This window comes from Columba livia, chromosome 1, assembly GCF_036013475.1.
Source record: "Columba livia isolate bColLiv1 breed racing homer chromosome 1, bColLiv1.pat.W.v2, whole genome shotgun sequence".
NCBI lineage: Eukaryota > Metazoa > Chordata > Aves > Columbiformes > Columbidae > Columba > Columba livia.
Genome location: NC_088602.1, coordinates 206,157,454 through 206,169,149, shown reverse-complemented (window position 1 = coordinate 206,169,149; position 11,696 = coordinate 206,157,454). Strand labels below are relative to the sequence as shown.

The window sequence follows — 11,696 nt, the reverse complement described above, 5'->3', positions numbered from 1 at the left end:
GCTGTAAATTATTAACATGAAGCCTGTCTCAGAAGGGAGAGTGTTTTGTATCTGTCAGTTACTGGCTTACATATAACTTGCTGAGATTTCAGAGAATTTAACATTGTGTAGGTAGACTGGATTTAGAAACCGTTGAGAATAGGGGAGTAATTTTAGTGTTATTTTACCAGTTTCTATAACATTCTGATGCAAAGAATGCTAAAGCTGAACTCAGCATGATTTTTTTTTAGAATTTATATCATATTCAGTACTTTCCACTTAAATAACTCAATTTATCCTTAGCTCTCTGTGTACCTGTCAGAAGGGAAAAGGAATCATTATCCACATATCACAAACATGTGATGTCTGAAAGCATCCAAAGAAGTGGTTTCTGTCACATTCACACAGAAACCTTCAACTAGGGCTGAGAGTAGAAACTTTGGTCCCTTAATCTGTACGGGCTTCAGATAGACAATCACAGGTCTGTATAAACAGCCAAAGCTACTTAGATTTAAAATTATTAACCCTGCTGTTGCAGTGCCTCTATGAACAAAACATATACACAGTGTTTGACTGGAAACTACAGAGCATGATGGTCAATGTGTTGCTATAATACTTGTTGTTATGAATTAATTAGTTGATTTGCATTTATATAGCACATTTTGTGCAGAAGCAACACATGGCATTATACACTTAAACTATATTGCAATTAAACAGAACTTCTGCTAGAGAAATCAAGATGAGGCATCCAAAAAAAATCAAAACTCAAAGAAAAGAAATTCTCATAACTCTGATGGGAAGCAACTTATAAAAAAATCAAATCTTTAACAAAGGGCAACTACATGTCTCAGTTACAAGGACAGTGACTGATCAGCTGTTCAGGGAGGTAAGTAGAAATGAAAACAAGATGTGAATAGTATGCAAGTATTATAAAAGTAATTATGCATTTGACAGAAAGCCCATCTGAGATGACAATGTATATAAGTGACAATTCTAGACACTGAATTTTGTGCAAACTAGGGACTTATACAATGAGTGGTCAATGTAGGCCGCAAGCATGAATTGGCAGTAATCTAACTACGGTGCTATAAAATGTGAATCAGGAGACAAAATCACTGAGACAGAAATGGTCTTAACCTACTGAATTCCTGAGATGGCTAAAATGAAGACTGGACAGCACGGCTCACATCAGCTGATTAGGAAATTAAAATTCCACTCCTAGGCAAACGTTGAGTGAAAAATAACTGTTCAGGGAATTATTGGACTTAAGCAAAAGAGAAAAAAAATTGATCCAGTTTTCTCTCAGCTACAAAATCAGGTAAAAAAAAAAAATAACAAAGATACAAAGTTTGACTTTTGACAAAAGCTATTCACAATCAAAAGGTACATCATCAGAGACTAAAGTTATTTTTAGTTACCTCACCATGAAAATACTAAGAGACTATATCCTCTTGAACTCTCAAAGAAAGAAGACAGTGAAATGTGTGGGACGCTTCACAGTATCACAGTATGTTTGGGATTGGAAGGGACCTCAAAAGATCATCTAGTCCAATCCCCCTGCTGGAGCAGGAATGCCTAGGTGAGGTTGCACAGGAACATGTCCAGGAGGGTTTTGAATGTCTCCAGGGAAGGAGACTCCACAACATCCCTGGGCAGCCTGGGCCAGTGTCTGTCACCCTTACTGAGAAGAAGTTTTTTCTCAAATTTAAGTGGAACCTCTTGTGTTCCAGCTTGATCCCATTACCCCTTGTCCTATCATTGTTTGCCACTGAGAAGAGCCTGGCTCCATCCTCATGACACTCATCCTTTATATATTTATAAACATTAATAAGGTCCCCCCTTAGTCTCCTCTTCTCCAAACTAAAGAGACCCAGCTCCCTCAGCCTTTCTTCATAAGGGAGGTGCTCCACTCCCTTAATCATCTTCATTGCCCTACGCTGGACCCTCTCCAGCAGTTCCCTGTCCTTCTTGAACTGAGGGGCCCAGAACTGGACACAATATTCCAGATGTGGTCTCACCAGGGCGGAGTAGAGGGGAAGGAGGACCTCTCTCGATCTACTAACCACCCCCCTTGTAATATACCCCAGGATGCCATTGGCCTTCCTGGCCACAAGGGCACAGTGCTGGCTCATGGTCATCCTGTTGTCCACCAGGACCCCCAGGTCCCTTGCCCCTACACTGCTCTCTAATATGTAATTTCCCACCTATACTGGAACCTGGGGTTGTTCCTGCCCAGATGCAGGACTCTACACTTTCCCTTGTTAAATTTCATTAGGTTATTCCCCACCCAACTCTCCAGCCTGTCCAGGTCCCGCTGGATGGCAGCACAGCCTTCTGGTGTGTCAGCCACTCCTCCCAGCTTAGTGTCATCAGCAAACTTGCTGATAGTACACTCAATTCCCTCGTCCAAATCGTTAATGAATATATTGAATAATATTGGCCCCAGTACTGACCCCTGAGGCACTCCACTAGATACTGGCCTCCAACTGGACTCCGCACCATTGACTACCACTCTCTGGCTTCTCTCCTTAAGCCAGTTTGCAACCCACCTCGCTTGTTTCTGTCTCTGGAGCTAAAGTACTGCCGCATGCAGAAGTTCTCGGATGATAGTCTTGGTGCTTTGGTTGAGCATTTTCTCTAGAAATGTCTGGACTCTTCTAGTGTTTTATTTATTCTAAGTAACAATTTTTGACTGATTCAAGTCTGCCTTTCTCACCAAACTCGGTTCCCTCAGTTACCTTTAGGCACACATACAGAAAAAATAAGCAAACAGACAAACGTAAAATAGAAAAAAAAAAAGAAAAATATTTGTCACACAGTTTCCTTTATTCTGACAATTTGCAGAGCAACAGTTGTAAAACTGACTGAGTGGGAAAATAATAAGATTTGTCACCTGTGACAAAATATTTAGTACAGTTCTTCTTTAAATGCATGTAATTAAGTCACCACTAAAAAAATACTAAGAAATATTAAGAAAATACTATGATCGTACCCCAAACTGACTTGTTTAAGCTTCCTTCTCTGTAAGATGCTTCCTACTGGAACATGGAAAGGAATCATAGTTTCTCAAGGCATCCTGAAGTCTTACCCCAGCTCCTCCAGAAGGTGGTTTAAATTTGATGAATAATGCGTATTTGCAGCACAAGCTGAAAGTTAAAGTTCTGTCATAATAAAAGGGGAATTTAAGTCAAACCTGAATGTTACTGATTGTTACTGCAATTACCCTGAACTTCAAGGACTATTTTTCTAGCATCAAAATGTTCTTTGTCTTGATACAGCTTTAAGTAGTGAACCATGCACTACAAGGAATAATAAAGGACATAGGGTAACCGGAATGGATTATCAGGAAGAAAATCAGCGGTTCCTAAGTATCCTTTGATATGTCCAGTTTCTATGAACTTACGGAAGGTAAAATGCATTTAATCAAGTTATTATTTCCCAAAATAATGCAACTGGCAATGTCACTTTTCTAAAAACACAATGAGATTTTTTTTGCGGTGTTTCTCCTACAGAGGTCCACAGAACGATTCCAAATAACATGATTTATTCCATCAGCACTGTCTCCACTTCTGTGTGGCTCTGATGGTGATTCACAAGAAATGCTTGAAGATTCTTGGTGTCCTCTCAGACCAAAATATCTGGAAAACCTTCCTGTACCAGGCAAGAATCTGAGAGAAATGTGACTAAACTTAAAGCTGTGGTAAGTTCTTGTCAAGTGAGTGCTAAGTTTTCAGAATTAGTGATAAAAGGTGTTAAAGGTTATTACTTATTCAAAGTACAAAACAAAAGTTTAAATTATTTATGTTTGGACAGAAAGCTGAGGGCATCTTTTTCAGAAAATAAGTGTTCAAACAGATATTTTTCAGAAAATATCTTACCAGCCAACCACGTTTTTGATGGACAGGTCTTAGTGACATTAACACACGAGTTCTTATTCTTTGTTTGTGGTCACCTGAGATAATTTGTCTTTCCTCAGCTCATACTCAACTGTGAATCTTGCGTGGTCTTCATACAGAAGAGAGAAATGATAATAGGTATTTGCCAGTGTGTTCGACCTAACTCTATAACCCTGTGCTACAATTCAGGAAAGCTGCACAAATGCTACAGTGGGGATTTCTTTCCTGTGGCACTGGCATAAGAACTACACTGTGGGAATATGAGAGAGTTTAAGGTATTTGAGCACAATGAAATTATAGCTGTATTAGTGGTCAGCAATAAATTTGAGCAGCCTAGTGTAAATGTTGACAGCTATAAGTTACACATGAATGGAAAACCATACCAGGGGATTGGATGAAACAAAAACTGAAAAAAATAATAGAGAGAAGAAGAAGAAGAAAAAAAGGGGGTAGAGGGAGAACGTAGCAATCTGCACACCCAGGAAAAACATGGCAGCGCACCTCCAGCCATGCTGGCAATTCAGGCATGGAAAAATTACTGAAGGCAGATCACCATTATTAGAGCAAGAAAAAGATGTCCCTAATAACTGTGTTATCTGCCATCAAATCTCCAGAGACAAAAATAGACTCATTTGCTCCAAGGTTGCAGGGGTTACAGAGTGAGGCAGGAACCACAGAAAAAGAGATTGATACCAGGGATTAAAGATCACAGCTGTACAGAGAGGAGGTGGAAACAAATTGGCGCTATTTCTAAAGCCCTGATGAAAGAAAATGGTGCCTTGCTAGGGAAGGCGACAACTGAAAGATAAAAGTAGAAAGGAAATGTTTTAATATTAGAGCTGAACAAAGTGTTTGTAATGAAAGTGAGCTGCAGTTTTGCTTAGTTTTGTGCTTTTTCACAAAGCAAGAGCTTGGGCCGGTTTCTCGAGGTGAGCAATCCTAAGCCAATTTATTATATCTTCAGGTAAAAATGATACAGGGGAAATTGTGATTTCACTAGCTTAGATACAAACCCAGCCAAATGGGTATCCAGCCTGGTGCACCGGACTGTTTCACTTTGTTATTGAGTTTCCTCAGGCCTGACAATGGCAAAGCAGAGGTTCGTACTTGTGCAGGGCTGGAGCTGCCAAGCTTTGCAAAGCCCAGACTGAGCTACAACACAACCAACTGAAATAGCTGTTGTAATGGCTGTCAAATCCCCTGACACAGCAGGAATTAAATTACAAGCCATTAAGGATTAGACTATGAGATACTGCAGGAAATGCTAAAGAGGAATATTTCCACAGACTCATACATCTTGTTGGTAAGACAGGTGGACACAAAATGCATGATTACCAGCACATTAGACTTGCTCACAAAATGGAGACCATCTTGTCTTAACACTTGACCCTGAGAAATGCTAAGCAGGCTACTCCCCCTCAGATTAGTGGGAGCTGAGAAAAGGAAAGAAAGTAATACCCATTCTTAAATCTGTCTGCTTACTTGAGATTATGTATATAGAAGTCTAAATTTAGCTTCCCAAATTGCAGATTTTAAATAGGGATGGTCAAAACCTGAAAGAAACATTTTAGCAATGTTCTCCCATTTTTTTCCTTTTTTTCCAAAATGTCAAATATTTCCTGAAACATCTCATTTTGACTTCCTGTTGATAATTACATAGTGATGCTGATTCATTAAAACAATCAGATAATACTTATGCTGCAGAATTATAAAATCCAGTTTGCATTAGATGAGCACAGTCTGGATACTGGATCTTTGCATTTGTTAAACCACTTGCCTTTATTGTTTTTGGAATCCACCATGGTTATCTAAGTGAAAAGGATACATTGCAGTGCCGGAGGGGAATTTGGAAGAATTTAACATGTTGTCGGGTATTTCATCCTGCAAAGACATTCTCATGTAAGTACCCAAGCAGCTTTGGTGAACTCATTTTTTATACACATTTTTTATACAGACTTTATGTGTATAGTTATATAGCCTGTAGTAAGGAAGAACTGTCCACATTGTGATTTTGAATTAAAATCATAGTCTTAGGGTACATTAACTGTGACATTTTATTCAATGAATGATAACGATAGAATTGGTAGTAGGTTAGGACAATGAGACAAGAGAAATGTCTTGAGGTTTTAAGGAGCTATTTATCCCTATATCTGGCTCGGCAATCCCGGAGCAGAACGGGTCAATTTGTTATTTTAAGTGAGATGCTGAAAAGCTGTAGAGCAGAGAAGCATATTCTGTCTGCTGCCAAAAAAAAGGTTAAAATGGCTTAAAATGACTATAAATATTTGCTGTAGATGAACTTCTGTGCTCTTCCAGGTTTTGAAAAAGAATGAGAAATAATATTTTATTGTGATTAATCAATGTCCTTTGGACTGTATAGAAAGGAGGGTTTGTCATTCCTATCAACTAGTTACTAATGGTTGAAAGAGGTTAACTGAGGACAAAAATGTTACTGCTCACTACTTCTCTAGCTCAAGATAAAATAAAAAATAATAAAAATGTGAAACATTAAAAAGGCATATACTTTTTTTGACTGTTTGAATTGTTGCTGTTACTTCTGTGCCTTGGTGGTTCCCCAGGATGCTGAGCACCCTTTCTGCCCACCTCACCAAAAAGGACTGGCCATTAGGAGCACCAGGGTCAGATACAGGCAGTAGTAGCAAGAGAGTGGTGAAAACGGCTGGGTTAGGGCTGTTTGCCTGAAGAATCCCTCAAATGTTGCTTCACTAGGATAACTGTTGCTGCATCATGGCCATATACATCTTTGAGCTATCTGAATAACATCCTTCAGCTCCTGTTATCACTTCTCCTGCAGATTGGTGTCTCTCAAAGAGTGGTGATCCAGCACTGGTGATGCCAGCAGAGCCCAGGGTCTCTGAGTAGTGAGTTCCCACGTAAGGTAAGCTGCTCCTGGATTTCTGGCTCCTTATGGTAAATAAAGAAGAGCTTTCTTTTCACACTCCCTGTGGACCCAGGAAGACATAACTATTGCCGTTTCAATCATAAGAAATGCAAAATAATTAGGAGGAAATTTGAAACTCTCAATTTATCACTTATTTCTAGGTGATGGGCTCAAGAAAGTCTGGGTACAAGTGATGTTTCAGCCAGTTTCACTGCTAACATAAGGAGATGCAATTCTATTAGTTCCAGTGTCATTGTATCTGCTTTCTCTGCCTGCAGAAACAAAAAATATGATTAATACACTTCAAGTATTCTTTCCCTTAAACCTTACTCCTGCACAAATGAGCTGGTGATGGATTTCTGCTGAACAGTTTTGAAGCAACTCTCCATCTGACTTCCCAACATATGGGATCATCCAGACTCACAACTTCAGTCTGAGTTGTTCTATGAATGATTTTAAATTATGAATGTCACAGATCATCAGTTCACTAGATGTCAGATCTAAAGTGCATGCTTTCACAAAAACAAACACAGTTAAAACAAAAGTAGGAAGAGAAACTGAAGTTCTGAGTAATTATCCGTGTTATATTGTTTCTTAGATTGCTCACCATTAAACAGATTTAGGTCTTGTTAACTGCTGGAAAGAAATTGCTGAAATTCTTTACATGTATTTAGGGACACACTTACTTCCTTGTAAAGTACCTCATGTGTTTGTTAGTACTACTTCCAACATACAGTAATTAAGATTTATATTGCTTGAGGATATTTGATGTTAACACTGAAAATTTTGCTTTTCTGTAATCAAAATGTAAATTGGGAAAAAAAGTACTCTTGAGACTTTGTGTTGGAGAATGTGTCACTGTCATTTGTATTTAGTTTGGTACTGCAATTCAAAGGTGTTGAGCAGAGAACAGTCAAGGGCATATACAGAGATTCACAAATAGCAGTTCCACAAAGATTTAGGGAATTTTGTATTTTATAATAAGTCTTAGTAACAGCAGAAACATCTCTGTTCTCCAGAGTGAATATAATAATTGTTTCTATATCATAGCACTTGCTCTGCAATAAAAATATCTCTACTGGGGGAATCCACAGATTACTAAAACATGAATAATCTGTAAGGAAACTTCTGCTTTGTCCAATTTTTTCCGTAACATTATTGTTTTAAGACAACAGTATCTCTGCCTTGAAAAATAAGCAACATAAGCAATAATAATATGGAAAAAAATAGGAAAAAAAAACCACAAACCAGCTCCCTCTATTTTGAGGTTATGAAGTTGTGAACCTCAAGCAAAAACAGAGAGAGAAAAGGGAGAGCAAATTTTTTTTTGTGTTTACATACTTAGGATACATCCTGCATTGCCCCTTCCTTTTCCAGACATCCTAGTTAGTGCAGCAAAAACCTGTGTATAACTAACAATTACAACACAGCAGTAAAATTTAATTCTAAGAGACTTTTTCTTTGTAAGTATCCTTGTTCTTAGCAAAGTCAGAAAACATTTTACAATTAAATTCCTTTCCTTTCCTTTTCCTTTTCCTTTTCCTTTTCCTTTTCCTTTTCCTTTTCCTTTTCCTTTTCCTTTTCCTTTTCCTTTTCCTTTCCTTTTCCTTTCCTTTTCCTTTCAGGCACATCTCCCTCTCTCTCTGCTACTTGAGGCTAACAGCTTCTCTTGTTTGGCCCCAGAGCACCCTGGCCAGGGCCATTAGGAGAAGGGAGTGCTGAGGCGCCAGTGAGCCGCTGGGCACCTGCAGCCCGTGTGGGGGATGTTTGGAGGGTTCAGGGGCACCCTCAGCCAGTGTGGGGGTGCAGAGAAGCTTCTGGAATGCCTACAGTCAGATCTGATCAGCCAGAATAAAAATGGGATTCTTGTCGAGACTCCGCCCATTGTTGTGGGTCTCTCGGAGCACGAGCAAGATGCTGCCGCTGAGAGCCCCCCCGGGATGGAGACTCCACTTGCCTTGCCGCCACGGCTGTGAGTAAAACTTCTCGCAGGATTGCGAGTATATTTATACTTTCCGTGCATATTTGCAGGTGTAACTTTCCGTGCTCAATATGAGCACATGTAAAATTAATCCTTGTATAATTGCGGGTGTATTTTCCTTCCGTGCTTCCACATAAGCACGTGTAACTTTCCATGCACATTTGCACGCTTACTTTCCGTGCTTAATAAAAGCATGTGTACTTTCCGTTACATTTGCAAGTGTAACTTTCCGTGCTCAATACGAGCATGTGAATAAATTATTTCCTCGCACAATTGTGAGTGTATTTGCCTCCCGTGCTTCCACATAAGCACGTGTAATATTCTGTGCACGTTTGCAAGTGTAAGTAAATTAACCCTCACAGGATGGCGAGTGTATTATAAATTTACCCTCGCACAATCGCGAGTGTACACTTCCCGTACTCACTACGAGTACGTGTATCTCTTTAAAAATAATCCCACACCGTGTTTAGGCAAGTGTGTACTCCTCCGGGACTCAGGGACGGCTCCAGCATTGTTTTGGGTGAAGCCATGTGCACGCACTCTGTGGACCGCCTGATGTATTAGTTGCTGCCCATTAATAATTTTCCTCAGCTGATACCTGAACCTGTTTTTAAGTCACTTTTGGAGTGCTAAAACCCTGTTTCTCACTGGTTTAATAAAAGTTGTTTTGGACCCTGTTGTCCCTTGAACTAACCTCAGGGTGCCTCCGTGACACTATATCATAGTGGCCTTTTGTACCTGTCATTTTAAACTAGCCAAAATGAAATCTAAGTTTATTAAAGAATGGCCTGAGGGCTCTAAGAACATTAATGGGTCAAAAATTGAACCCCAAAAACTGTATTCTCCAGAGCCACAAGTATGCATGTGACATCGTGACATCTAGAAACTAATTTATTTTTTAAATGTAGATGAGATTGGAAGTGTTTCAGTTGAATTTATTCACCTTTATAGGCTATTTTCCTACACAAATGAAAGGAATTAAATTGAATTTACTTGTTACTGCCCCTTGCCTCAATAAGCCTTGAGTAAACTGGTCACTTTCAACAAAATTTGACAGAAACACTGCAATTTAAGAGAAAATTAAGTTCTTGTGGATTTTGAGAGTCTCAGCTGTGAGATAGAAGACATAAGCTCAAATTAACGAGGAAAAAGCATACAGAGCTCAATGGATAAATATTCTGTTTGGTAGCAGCTGCAGGCAATGAGCACATGAAGAGCTCCCAAGTAGACTTACCATCATGTCACCATTAGTCTGCTACTAATGTGATGGGACTATCCAAGGGATATAGGAGAGAGTTGAGATTGTTGTTGGAGGCAAGGAAGGAATAAAGAAAAGTCACATTGTGGTCCATCAGAAAGAAGGTTTCATTTGCTCACAAAACTACTTGTTTTTAATAGTAAAATGCTATCTCCTACACATCAGAGCATCACTTGGCTAAAGGTAAAGAACAGTATTGCTTATGGAAATATCAAGGTGTGCTAATTATATCATGGCTGATCCACTCTGGCATTAAAATCACTCCTAGGAAGAATTCATCCTATGAAGAGATTCTTTGATTTAGAGCCAAGAGAATTATAATAACCATATATACCAACACAAATTGAAAAATACTTTAAGTTACTATTTGCTAGTAAACAACTGCTTATAAAAAATTACAATCAGGCAGGAACTCCTGAAGAACAAGCCAAAAGGTAGGAGATAAATCGGATTTACCTAAAAACATAATAATTCCCTCTAAATATAACTATCTTTTGGAACTGCATAAAATATCCCCTGTAATAACTCTTATATTAATAATTTTGAAATTATTAACCATAGAATCATGGAGACATTTTCGTTGAAAAGACCTTTAAGATCATCAAGTCCAACTGTTAACACTGTTAAGTATACCACTAATCCATGCCCCTAAGAACCTCATCTATGCATATTTTAAACCCCTCCAGGGATGATGACTCAACCGCTTGCCTGGGCAGCCTGTTCCAATGCCCGACAGCCCTTTCCATGAATAAATATTTCCTAATGTCCAATCTCAACATCCTCTGGTGAAACTTCTTGCCCTACCACTTGTTACCTGGAAAGAGTCTGACACCTATCTCATTACAACCTCCTTTCAGGTAGTTGCAGAAAGTGAGGTCTCCCCTCAGCCTTCTTTTCTCCAGGATAAACATCCCCAGTTCCCTCAGCTGCTTCCCGTCATATTTGTGTTCCAGACCCTTCACCAGTTTCTGCTCTTTTTCGAAGTCACTCCAGCACCTCAAGGTCTTTCTTGTAGTGAGAGGCCCAAAACTGAACAGAGAATTCAAGGTGCAGCCTCACCAGTGCCCATTACAGGGGGGAGGATCACTGCCCTGGTCCTACTGGCCACACTATTTCTGACACAAGCAAGGATACTCTTATGATGTGTTACTCAAAGTTCCATATATTTTGGATGGAAAGCAAAAGTCATTCCTTGTAAAACCATAAGAAAGTGGGATATGTTTAAGGAAATTGCCTTAAACATCAAGGAGAAGGCCCTGTCAGATTGGGACTTTTCACTTCATAGAATCATAGAATCACTTCCTCCCATTAAGACTTCTCTGTTCTGCCCTAAACAGTGAATTAATCCATGAGCACCATCTGGAACCCAGATGTGCAATGACTTGGGTGATAATCCAAACCATCAGATGTCTTGCTCATGCTATTAACTACTTGAAGACTTATTTACAATTTTATTTTGATAATATGGTATAGACAGGGTAGTATTTCCTAGAAAAACTTTCTGGCTGGTGTTGAGATGAGAGAAAAGAGACAACAGGAGCTGACCCATGGTATGTCATATTCTGGGCTGAGTATTATAATCATTGAGTTGCTAGGTATGAAGAGGTCTTCCATTTGCCAGCTTCTTCTCCAGCAAAGCTCTGTGCATCTAACCTTTCATTTCTCATTTCTCTTGTCTGT

General features: G+C 39.3%; 1 long non-coding RNA gene across 5 annotated transcripts in view; it reads left to right on the top strand.

Moving 5' to 3' along the window:
- Nucleotides 1-3,980: 3,980 nt before the first annotated feature.
- Nucleotides 3,981-11,696, top strand: part of LOC135578244 (uncharacterized) — a 32,784-nt gene continuing 25,068 nt past the window's right edge. For 2 of the 5 annotated variants that reach the window (XR_010469661.1, XR_010469659.1), the window contains exons 1-2: nucleotides 3,985-5,774; nucleotides 6,691-6,774. This is a non-coding gene — a long non-coding RNA (uncharacterized LOC135578244). Of the gene's footprint in view, nucleotides 5,775-6,690; nucleotides 6,775-11,696 lie in introns of all 5 variants that reach the window. The other 3 variants (XR_010469656.1, XR_010469657.1, XR_010469660.1) reach the window with 3 other exon arrangements.